Below are 11,926 nucleotides of genomic sequence, written 5' to 3' on the forward strand. Positions count from 1 at the left end.
CTTTAGGTTGGAATTCTTTTGGGCTCAAGCTATCCTTCTTCCTCAGCCTCCTGAATAGCTGGGACTACAGGTGCCTACCACTGCTCCCAGCTAGGTTGGAATTCTTGATGGTAACACGTAGTCTTTAGTTACTTTTTAGTTTGAGAACAAGTAGATGAAAAAGTAAGAAGAAAAAAAGATTTTAGAGTAGTTTCCTTAGTCAATGACACTGGTCTACACAACCATAAAGAGTAAGAATATAGCAAATGCTATGATCAGAATGTTTCTGTCCCCCCCTTCCCAAATTCATATGTTGAAATCCTAACCCCCAAGGTGGTGTTATCAGGAGTTGGGACCTTTGCGAGGTGATTATGTCATGAGGGCAGAGCCCTCATGCATGGGATTAGTACCCTTACAAAAGGGATTTGGGAGAGAAACTCCTTGCGTTCTTTCTACTGTGTGAGGACACAGCAAGAAGGCACCATCTATCAGCCAGAAGGTGGGCCCTCACCAGACACTGAATCTGTCTTGAATTTGGACTTCTGAGCCTCCAGAACTGTGAGGAATAAATTTCTGTTGTTTGTAAGGTACCTGGCTTATGGTACTTTGTTACAGTAGCTTGATGGACTAAGCAAATTTTTTAAAAAGCTAAATATATTCAATATAAAGTGTTCATTATTCAGAAGTTATGTCCTTCCTATTGTTGTAGTTTAAAATGTGTTTCCTTGTATGAAATGGTGTCAGAGTGGATTGTATTAGTTTGCTAGGGTTGCCATAACAAAATACCACAGACTGGATGGCTTAAACAACATTTCTTACAGTTCTGGAGGGTAGAAGTCCCAGATCAAGGTGTCAGTAGGTTTGTTCTTTTCCTGAGGTCTCTCTTGGCTTGTAGTTGGCCACCTTCTTGGCGTGTCCTCACATGCCATTTTCTTTGTCCACACACATCCCTAGTGTCTCTCCCTTGACTTATACGGACACCAGTCATATTAGATTAGGGCCTACCCTAATGACCTCATTTTAACTAATGACCTCTTTCAAGAGCTTATCTCTAACTAAGGTTACCTTTTGAGGTACAGGAGGTTAAGACTTCAACATATGAATTTTAGGGGAACAAAGTTCAGTCCATAACATAGATGAAGACTTTAAAAAAAATTAATACAACCCTGTGTTGGTTCTCTTAATTTTATTTAAATTTTAACTGTTGAACCCAAAAGTCAGGGCCAGCCATTTGGAGAATTATTTCTATCAATATTTTACCACTTAAGTAAAATGTAGTTTGGCATTGTTATCATTTCTGTACGTTTTACTTCAAAAATAGGAAAAAAAATGCAAAAAATATAGCATTAAAATATAGGTAAACAAGATTTTGGACAACAGTTGTCTCTCCTAATACCTAACTGGCCCAAGTAGACACTGGAATATACTATATTAAATAAGTAAATTTTTGAATCTAAGAATCAGGGTTTTATTTATTTTTCCTTTTTTCCTCAAGACTGATTTATTGCACTAATGACTTTTAATGACTTGTCAAAGGGAAAAAGACTCCACTCCCATGTTCTATCCTATTTTTGTCACAGACTTCTTTCCCGATTGTTGACAAGATTGAGCACTAGCTCTTGTTTACTTTTCCCTCCCATAATGCCTGAGGCCTCCAAATTAGAAAGGAGAAATAGCTTCACTTTAATGGGGGTTTATGATGGGTCAAGCTTATGCTGAGCACTTTATATACTTGATCCCATTGAACTTAGTACCAGACCTTTTATACCTAAACACTCCCCTGAACTCAAAGTTTAAAAAGGGAGGAAACTGTGCTTTGATAATGCAGTCCTTTGAATGGAAAATAAGAGGAAAACTTGACTTTTGCTCAGTAATTTGGCTCACTTCCCTAGTGTGTTCAGCATAACCACAATTGGCTGTTCATATATATAATAGCACGCTTTCAAAGCCACTTATTTTTGCATTGTCGTGCAACTCCATGCCTTAGCAAATTGATTTTGAAAAGATAATTTTACTTAAAGATTATTAAGCTTCTGAATCAGCTCTAAATGGTGAAGATAATTAGTTTCTTTTATATTAAATACCGAATGAATGAATGAGGCACATATTTCTTGAGAACATATAACGCGATGAATATTGTACTAACATTTCGGTAGGACATAAAAGACTTGTGTCATGTTTAGGCTCTCAAGGAGTTGATATTCTAGTGAAGTAAGACAGGTATGTGAATATCTACAGTTTAAAAGGAGTATATTCAATTAGTTTGAACATATAATGTGCTTAGAACATGACTAGTAAGAACTATGTGTATTAGTTACTATTCTTACTACATTGTTATGTGTTAAGTTTTGCATTAATTAACAGAATCGTGACCTCCCTTAACTTCTTTTCTCCAGTTGGGTCTCAGAGGCACTATTTCTTACATATACAGACTATTTCCTTAGATATCCTGTGTATTTACACACATGTATGTGCTTCTGTTCTTTACACAAATGGTAGCATACTATATTTACTGCCATATACCTTGCATCTACTCAGTTAATATATCTTGGAGATTTTCCATTTTAGTGCAGGAGTGCTACTTTATTCTTTTTACCTGCTACATAGCATTCCATTGTTTGGATGAACCATAATTTATTTAACTTGCCTTCTATTGATGTCTTTTCAGGCTGTTTACAATTTTTTTGCAATCACAAATAACACTGTGATTTGTACAGAGTATTACTTGCATGTGAAGTATACCTGTAGGATAAATTCCTAGCACTGGACTTGTTGGATCAAAGAGTATGTATGGGCATTTAGAATTTGATTACTATGTTCTTAAGCAAACAACAGATGCAAGTTAGCAGGTTTCAGAGATCTTAGGGACATTGGAATAAAAAACCCAGGAAAAAGTTCTTGTTCATTAGGATTCTTGCCTTTAGTTTTTTTCAGTCTAGGCTAGACTTTGTTGAGTGGCTCAGTCTGAAGCACTGTGCTTATGGAACAGTTTACTCGTCACCTCTCTTAACCCCTAGTATCAGGGAGTGCCCAAGATATAAAGTAATAATAAAACCAGAGTACACATTTCTTCTGGTACCTTCCACAGAGAGAGGAGGAGAACAGGACTTTTTTTCAGTGCTATGGCTACTTGCCTTCTGGGTGAACTGAAATACAATTCTGAAATACTTTTGCTCTTTTAAGTAAAGAGAAACTCTGGAAAAGCTAGGCAGAATTCACAATTTCCTATGAAGCTAAATAATTTTCAGTACCCAATGGACATATTCCTAGCCTGTCAAAAATATTCCCCTTGATGAGCAAATCAGAAATGCAAAAAAGACTTTGTAGATATTTCTTATATATCAGAGAGCGGGATAAGGAGATAAGGTTGTTTTCCTGCTTATGAATTTTCATATCCTTTCCCTGCCCAGATCTGATGGTGGTTACAAGATCAATCACAGCAGCAAGTGTCAATGACTAATACAGTTATTGAGAGGGGTCTTTAATTTCCTGGAGGCAAACACCATTACCCGCCACCTCCACATCACAGACAGCAGATGCCAGGACTACTGGGGAGTCAGTGATGGAAGAAATTATAAAACTGATGCAATTACTGAGAAAATGATGAAATGTCTCACAATGCCAGGCTTCAATTCCCTTCAATTTCAGGTTTTGTGATATGATCAGTATGGCCTTGTCTTCAGTATTATTACTTCTCTGCTCTCTGTGTCACCTCACCCTCATTGTGGAAACAAGTTTTGCATCAGGCAGCTCATTCTCATCCTTTATCTTCCCACTGGGGCTCTCCTGTTTCTTCCAATGTTTTTGCTTTGATTATTTCTTATATTAATTGTAGAATTTAAGTTAGGTTTGTGGAGAGCTGGATCTTTCTCTGGCTCTAACTTATTGTGGGATTTAGGGGCAAATTACTTTAGCTCTCAGATCCAGTTTCTTCTACCTGTGGCTGAATAAAGGATCTCCCCATTGTGGAACACAAAAGCTCTGCCAAGGACCAGGCCCAGAGTTGGCCAGTTTAGGATGTTGGGTGGGAGCCAGGACTGTGGGAGCTGATGAGGAGTGTGTAGGCCAGACATAGATGTTAAGGATTATCGAGGACAAGGAAGGCAGAGAAAGAGGATGTGTCTTCACCATCATTCCCTTCCAATAACTCTTTCTTTCTTACTGTTCTTTTAACTGAAAGGGCAGAGATAGAAAGGAAAAGATTACAAAGTACATCTATATATACCAGCCCCAAACACCTCAATTATCTTTTCACATTCAGCTGAGTTTGATGTCATTTTTGATAGCATCACACTTCTAAAGACAATGGTGAAGTTTCAATATTAAATACTTTCCAGCTCATTAGACTATTAGTGGAAGCTCTAAAATAGGGTCTAATAATAATGCTAATTGTAACTATTACTTTTAATAGTTTTTAAAGTATTTCCTCATGTATCTTGTTTGACCCTCACAACTAACCTCATTTTCTTGAGGAATTTGTAGCTTTTGTTACATTCTAAAAACCACAATAGAATGGAAAACAGATTTTTTTTATTCTTTTTTTTTAAACCATTGGTTCTTAACTTTAGATTCACCTGGGGAACAGGAAAATCCTGGTTCTCACCTGTGACATTGTGAAATGTACTTTTGATCTTTGTAACTGTTTCTTCCCATACAGCTCCTAAAACTCCTGGGATCTCTGGAATGATTGCTTTCTTTCTTTCTTTCTTTTTTTTTTAATTTCAGCATATTATGGAGGTACAAAAGTTTAGGTTAGGTATATTGCCCTTGCTCCCCCCTCCTCCACAGTCAGAGCTTCAAGCTGTATGTGAATGAGATGACCGGTGGCTGAGGGCCTCTAGACAGCTTCAGGATGGGGGCTGGTTATTGGAAAGTTGGGACTTTTCAGCCCTACTCCTCCGGAGAGGGGCTGAAGGTTAAGCTGATCACCAATGGCCAATGATGTAATCAATGACACCTACATAATGAAGCCTTCATAAAACCTCAAAAGGACAGGGTTGGGGGAGGGGCTTCCGATAGCTGAACACGTGGAGCTTCCCGGAGGGTGGTCCTTCCTAGAGAAAGCATGGAAGCTCCTCCTCCCTTCCCACATGCTCCCATGCTTCTCTTCCATCTGGAAGATTATCTTGAGAAAACAAAGAAAAATAAATTATATTAATTTTTCCTCAATTTCTTTCTTTAGGTCCATAATCCGTATCCTTTGTAATATCCTTTATAATAAATAAAAACAAGTAAAGGATTTCCTTGATTTCTATGAGCCTCTCTAGTAAATTAATGAACCTGAAGGGGAGGTCAGGACCCCTGATTTATAGACCGCGTGTCAGCCCCACAGGCCACCACCGGAGCCTTGTGATTGGCATCTGAAGTGAGAGACAGTCTTGTGGGGCTGAGCGCTCCGCCTTGTGGGATCTCACGCTATTTCCAGGTAGCTAGTGTTCAATTGAATTAGAGGACTCCTTGCTGCAGAATCTGCTGGAGAATTGATTGGTTGCTGGTGGGGAGACATCCCCACACATTTTGGTGACCAGTGGTGAAGCATTCTTCACCATAATAGAAGAGGACAGGAAAAACGCTTCGGTTTTTCCTACATCTCAATACCACTCCCACCCAATTCAGAGATTTTGATTTTATTGTTTCTGGAAAGGAATTTTACAACTTTAGGTAATTCTAACGTGCAGCTAAGGTTGAGGACCACGGTGATTTAAACAAATACAGGTTGTAGGTGAAATGGTTAATATCCTGATGGCTCTCCCTCTTCCATGACACTAGTTCTTTCTGGGGGTCCCCATGGCCCCAGGTGCACTCCGCTTGGGCTCCCAAACGGGTCTATGACTTGCAGCCACCGCCCTGTCTCCGCCCCAGCTCTCTGGTCCTCACCTCCGGCCCAGGAGGCTACTTGGAGCGCCCCCTGCTGCTGCTGCGGGGCGCTGAGCACCTGTCCGCCGGAAGAATGGTGGCTCTTCTCCGCAGCTTCCATTTCACTAGTATTCTTCTCTTGCACAGTTTCCCAGGGTCTGGGCATCACCCCCTAACCATGTGGTCACAGATCCTGGCTGCCTGGCCTGACGGGGAGCACAGACATAGCTCCGTCTGACACATCCTCCTCTTCTCTCACCTTGGCCCCATCCAAACGCCTTTCCTCCCCAAGCTTCCAAAAAGGAACACCTGGGCAGATGAAGGACAAAAGATTCCGGAGTGTGTGTGTGTGTGTGTGTGTGTGTGTGTGTGTGTGTAGAAGGGAGAGAGGTGTGGTGTGTCTTCACTAGTAGCAGCTAGCTAGCTAAAAATGCTCAGTTGTAGAAATTCTATCAGTGTTCACACTAGAAATGTGGCACGGAAAATGTTAGAAATAGAAGCTGTCAATCATATCATGTGAAGGTTCTAGCTGTGTGGCCATAGGCAAGTCTCCTCTCTGAGTCTGTTTCCTTCCTTATAGAATAAATGTAAAGTGAAACCAGGAAAATTGTGAATCAAAACCAGACTGGTTGACTTAAAAAGTTCTCTTCAGGTCTAAATTGAAGGATTCAGGGAGTCTATGCATCACAACAAAGTCACTACACTGGCAGAACACACATTGTTCATGGTGTAAAGTGTGTTGGTGAAGAAGGTAGGTCTGGAGATAGCGCGCTTACCAGCAATGTGACCAACAGCAAGTTCGTTAACCTCCCTGTGCCTCAGTTTCCTCATCTGTAAATTGGAGATAGCACAGACACTATTAACAGTAGTGCTATAGTTTGAATGTGGTGTCCCCTCCAAAATTCATGTTGAAATTTAATCCCCATTGTGGTGGTACTAAGAGGTGGGGGACCTTTTGGGAAGTGATTAAGCCATTAGGGCTCTACCCTCATGAATAGGTAAATGCCCTTATAAAAGAGGCTTCAGAGAGAGTTCTCCCTTTCTTGCCATTCTGTTCCCTTGGCCACAGTGTTCCTTCCCTTTGGAGGATGCAGCAACAAGGCGCCATCTCAAAAATGAAGACTGGCCCCTCACAAGACACCAAACCTGTGATTTTGGACTTCTCAGCCTCCAGAACTGTGAAAAATAAATTTCTGTTGCTAGTCAGTTACCCAGTATTCCTGGTATTTTGTTATAGCAGCACAAAAGGGCTAAGGCAAGCAGCATCTGGGAAAAAAATTAGAGTGATTAAAACTATTTTTTCCCCCAGAACGTTCCCATTTTCTAGAATGGTGCTCCAGTACCACCCAGGAGCTTGTTACAAATGCAAATTTTTGGAAGCCACCCCAGACCTACTGAATTGGAATCTGTGAGGGAAAGGCCTAGGAATCTGTTTTAGCAGCCTCTTCAGGGGATTCTTATGCATGCTAAAGTTCGAGCAGAACTGTTCTAGAATCTTGCTCCCAAAAGTGTGGTCCAAAGCCCACCACCATCGGCATCAGCTGGGAACTTATCAGACATGCAGCATCTTGGGCCTCACCCTGGGGCTGCAAAATTGTAATCTGTGTTTTAACAAGATTCTCAGGTGTTTCTATGCACATTAAATCTTGCGAGGCACTGCCCTAGAAATGCATTTCTAATATGTAGCCAGTAACCATATGTATCTGTTAAAATTAATTATAATTAAATAGTATTAGAAATACTATTCCTTATTCACACTAGCCACATTTCAAGTACTCTCAATAGTCACATGGAACTAGTGGTTACTATATTGGACAGTGCAGATTACAGAACATTTCTATCATCTCAGAAAGTTTTATTGGACAGTGCATCTCTAGAATAATTATTACCATCATTTTTTATAGTCAGAGACCATCTGGATGGAGAAAATTTCCTGGGACAAAGTTAACAAACTCTACTGTTTACAAGAGGCAGGCAGGTGAAGTAAATGAGTGAGGTAGGCCAATTATGAGAGAACCAAGAGCACAAATACAATGGTAAGTGGCCAGTAATACTCAGTCTCCATACTGGGGCTATAATAGGGAGTGCTGGGGACTGTGGTAATCTGGGAAAAGTATGTTTTGATACAGCCAATAGGTACCATAGAGGAGGTTAGGCCCAGACTAGGTTAGATAGTTCTATTTTTGTTTAAAAAGCTAGAAATCTGGATTTTTAAATATGATTCTTAAATTGTGATCACTAAATTAAAATTTTAAAAATGCTATACTGGCCAAGGAAACATTCCTGAAGGCCTAATTTGACCATGGTTTTGCAACCTAGAAACCAAACTGGCTGATTCTGTCTTGCCAAAGTCAGTTGTTTGCCTTGTGTGTATCTTCTTTTCCTGCCTCCCTTTCTCCTTTCTTTTCTTCTTTTGATCTCATCTTTGTGTTCCCTTCCCTTTTCGTCTTCTCTTCTGCCTACTCTAATTTTTCTTCATTCAGTAAGCACTTATTGAATGCTTTCTGTATGCCAGGCACTCTGCTAGGGACTCAAGATATAAAGATGAACCAACATTGCCCCTCCCCTCAAAGAGTCCACAGTTTAGTGGGGGACTCAGACATGAATGTAGATAATGACAGCACAACTTGAGGAGCACTGCAGTAGAAATATATTCAAAGCCCTACAGAATGGTAGATAAAGGAGTAAACCAACTTTGTGGGGGAGGAGTCAGGAAGGAGTAGTCACAGAAGTGTAGATATCTGAGCTCGGTTTCAAAGAATGCCTAGGAGTTCTCCAGGATGATGGGCTGGGATGAGAGTGGGGCAAAGTATTTTCAGTGGAAGGAACTGCTTATGGGTTTGACAGCATCTAGCATGTTTGGAAAGAGAAAATTCCTGGGTGGCTGACATGTAGGGCATGTAAAGTTGCTTATTTGACCTCCTTGTTCTTGAAAGCCTGTCAGTCAGCCCCTCTCCATTCCTGTTGGAGCCACATTCACCTCTCCCCAGGGTCCCCTCACCACACTTTGTGGCCCCTGGATCCACAACCTTCCTCTTGGCTCCTCTCTTCACCTCCCCCTTCTGTCTCCCTTCTTCACTCCTTCTCTCTGTCCACAAGGTCTCCCTCTGTCTACTTCAAATTCTTGTCACTCAGAGAAGGTCAGCAATCCCCCCAGCCCCTAGTCCCCTACTCAGTTTCAATGAGTGAAGCTATCCAGTGTTCAACCAACCAGAGGGAGGAAAAGATGCTGAGATTGTTGACCCACCTCCATTAGTAGTCATATCAATGACTCTGAGGACCTTATCTGGATCCTGATTCAAACGAACTGTTAAAAAATGGAGACAGTTTATAAGACAATTGGAAATTTGAACACTGGTACTACCGATCAACATTTTAAGGTGTGATAATGTTATTGTGGTCATGTTAAAACAAAGAATCTTTATCTTTAGAGATGCATCAGATATTCATGGATGAAAAAATATGAGGTCTGGGATTTGCTTCAAAATAATATAAGCGGGGAGGGGAAGTGGATGGAGGTGCAGATGAAAAGAGATTGGCAGAGAATTGATGATTCAATGGGAGATGGGTACATAAGAGCTGCTTATATTATATTTATATTATAGAATATTACTCTAGACTTTCTACGTATGAATATGTTTGCATAAATATTATGTTTGAAATATTCCATGCTATTGGTTGAATTGTGTCCCCAAAATTGTGTCTCCCCCAAATATGTTGAAATTCTACCCCCCCATCTCAGAATGTGACCTTAATTAGAAATGGGATCTTTTCAGAATAATAAAGTTAAGATGAGGTCATTAGGGTGAGCCCCAATCCAGTATGGCTGGGGTCCTCATAAGAAGAGGAATGTGAAGACAGAGACAGAGACACACATGTGACGACAGAGGCAGAGATTGGAGTGATGCCGCTGCGAGCCGGGGAACGCCAAGGACCGTTGGCCACTACCAGAAGCTAGAAGGGGTAAGGGAGGATTTGAGCCAAATGGCCCTGTTGAAACCTTGATTTCTAGCCTCCACGACTGTGAGACAATAAATTTCTGTTGGTTTAAGTCACTTGGTTTTCGGTTCTTTGTTACAGCAGCCCCAGGAAATGAATACACTCCATCATAAAACATTAAAATAACAAATATCAATGCTTCCCTTGCTTAGACTTTCTTCTTCTTTTCTTTCTCTGCTTCTTCATCTACCACATCATAATCTAAAAACCTTCACTATGTGTCCACTTTGGGTATGACGCTCTGTTACTTTGAATAAGGAGAATTACACAGAACTGAAACTCTAAGAGTGGGAGGTTGAAGGGGAGGTGAGGAAGGAGGGCTTCACAGAAACCCAGACAAAGGTGTAAACAACCACCTCACCAATCCACACAGCCTCACCAGGCTTCTTGCATGCCCCGAGTAAGCCATGCTCCTCTGAGCCACTGTTAGTTCTTCTGGGGGTCACCAGACCTGATTTTTGATCCTAGCACTGCCATTTTCTAACTCAGAGATGGTGGGTAAACCGTTAAATACAAAGGACTGATTTTCTCCCCAGTAAAGGGAGGGTGTTGGGTTACACCAGGAAACCTTCCTTGCTCCCCTGACACTGGCTCAGGAGCTCCCTCAGCACCCGAGCTAACCTGCACCTACTGTGCTGTGGATCAGTCTCCTCATCAGTCATCATCTGTTGCTACTGGCAGGTCTGGGAGCTCCCTGAGGTAGGACCTGTCTTGTTCACCACTGGATCCCCTCACTGAGCCCCCAGCCTCACCCAGAGGAGATGCTCAATGAAAGTGGCCTGCCACAACATTGTAAGAATGGCGAATCTATACAAACATACGGTAGAAATTCTCTTTCAGAGGGCTAGAGAAGAAGTCATTTATCTGTGTGTATCTTTTTTTAACACTTTACTCTGGGCTCTGCCAGGTACTGCTCTTGCACATTCCTATTTGGGGGTCAGTTTCTGAGGGCCCCCCTCCTCTATTCCCAGCACCAGGGCCTCCACCTCACTGTACTATGGCACTGGCTATGCATTGGCTACAATGACCAAAAATATGCTGAGGACAACTAAAATGCTTGTCCAGGGTAGATTTTTGTGTGTGTGGCAAAAGTGTTGTGCTTTTTTTAGTGATGAGGGTTAAGTTTTACAACTGTTTTCAAAGAGGAAGCAAGAAAGTGACATAGTACTACGGGTGTTTCACGGGAACTTGGAAGGATTTTTCTTTGCTCAAGGGAAGACATCAGAACTCTAGATATGCATGTACAGTTGAAGCCCTGAAGAAAAATGAGCCAGGAAAAGCACTTCAACCAAATGCATGCTGGTTTCTGCTGAATATCAGATGAGATCTTTCCTTAGGAGTGATTCCATTTCAGGAAAAAGGAGAATTTCAGGATGCAAAGTTGCCATCTGAAAAATGTGTAATCTGATATTTAGTGACTTTAGCAGAAGGATACATCAAGGTTTTAGCATTTTGGTGAACTTGTTTTATAGAAAACCTGGTCATTTCTTTACAAGGTGACTTCTAAGATCTAAACTTCTATGCTTCTTTGAGTAGAATTTTTTCTATTCTACTTTCAAAATTCTCCAAAGTAGGTTCTACCTAGATTAAAAATTGATAGAGGACATGACAAAGAAATGTAATGGCTTTTTTCTCCCCAGCAATATATTCACCTGGTACCTTGAAAATAAAAATCTTCAAATCTGTAAGCTCAGGTCACCTTTCTGCAGAAGATCACAAGATGGCAGCATTGGGCTGATAGTATCAGAAGACTCCACCCAGAAAGCATTTACTAGTGGCTGTGATGGTGCAAATAGAGTCTAGCACTGGTTGTTTCTTTGCCTCCACAGCTCTACAGTGTGGGTCTGCTAGTATTACTTTACATTGCAGGAATTTCATGAATAAAACCTAGAGGGGCCAGAAGAAATCTTAAAACAATTTAGCAATTCTGCAAGTTGCTCTGGACAGTGCTGATGTTGATGTTGTGTAGAAAAGAAATACTTTTGGCCTGGCGCCGTGGCTCACACCTGTAATCCTAGCACTCTGGGAGGCTGAGGCGGGACATCGCTCGAGGTCAGGAGTTCGAGACCAGCCTGAGCAAGAACAAGACCCA

This window comes from Eulemur rufifrons, chromosome 28, assembly GCF_041146395.1.
Source record: "Eulemur rufifrons isolate Redbay chromosome 28, OSU_ERuf_1, whole genome shotgun sequence".
In the NCBI taxonomy this organism is placed as follows: Eukaryota; Metazoa; Chordata; class Mammalia; order Primates; family Lemuridae; genus Eulemur; species Eulemur rufifrons.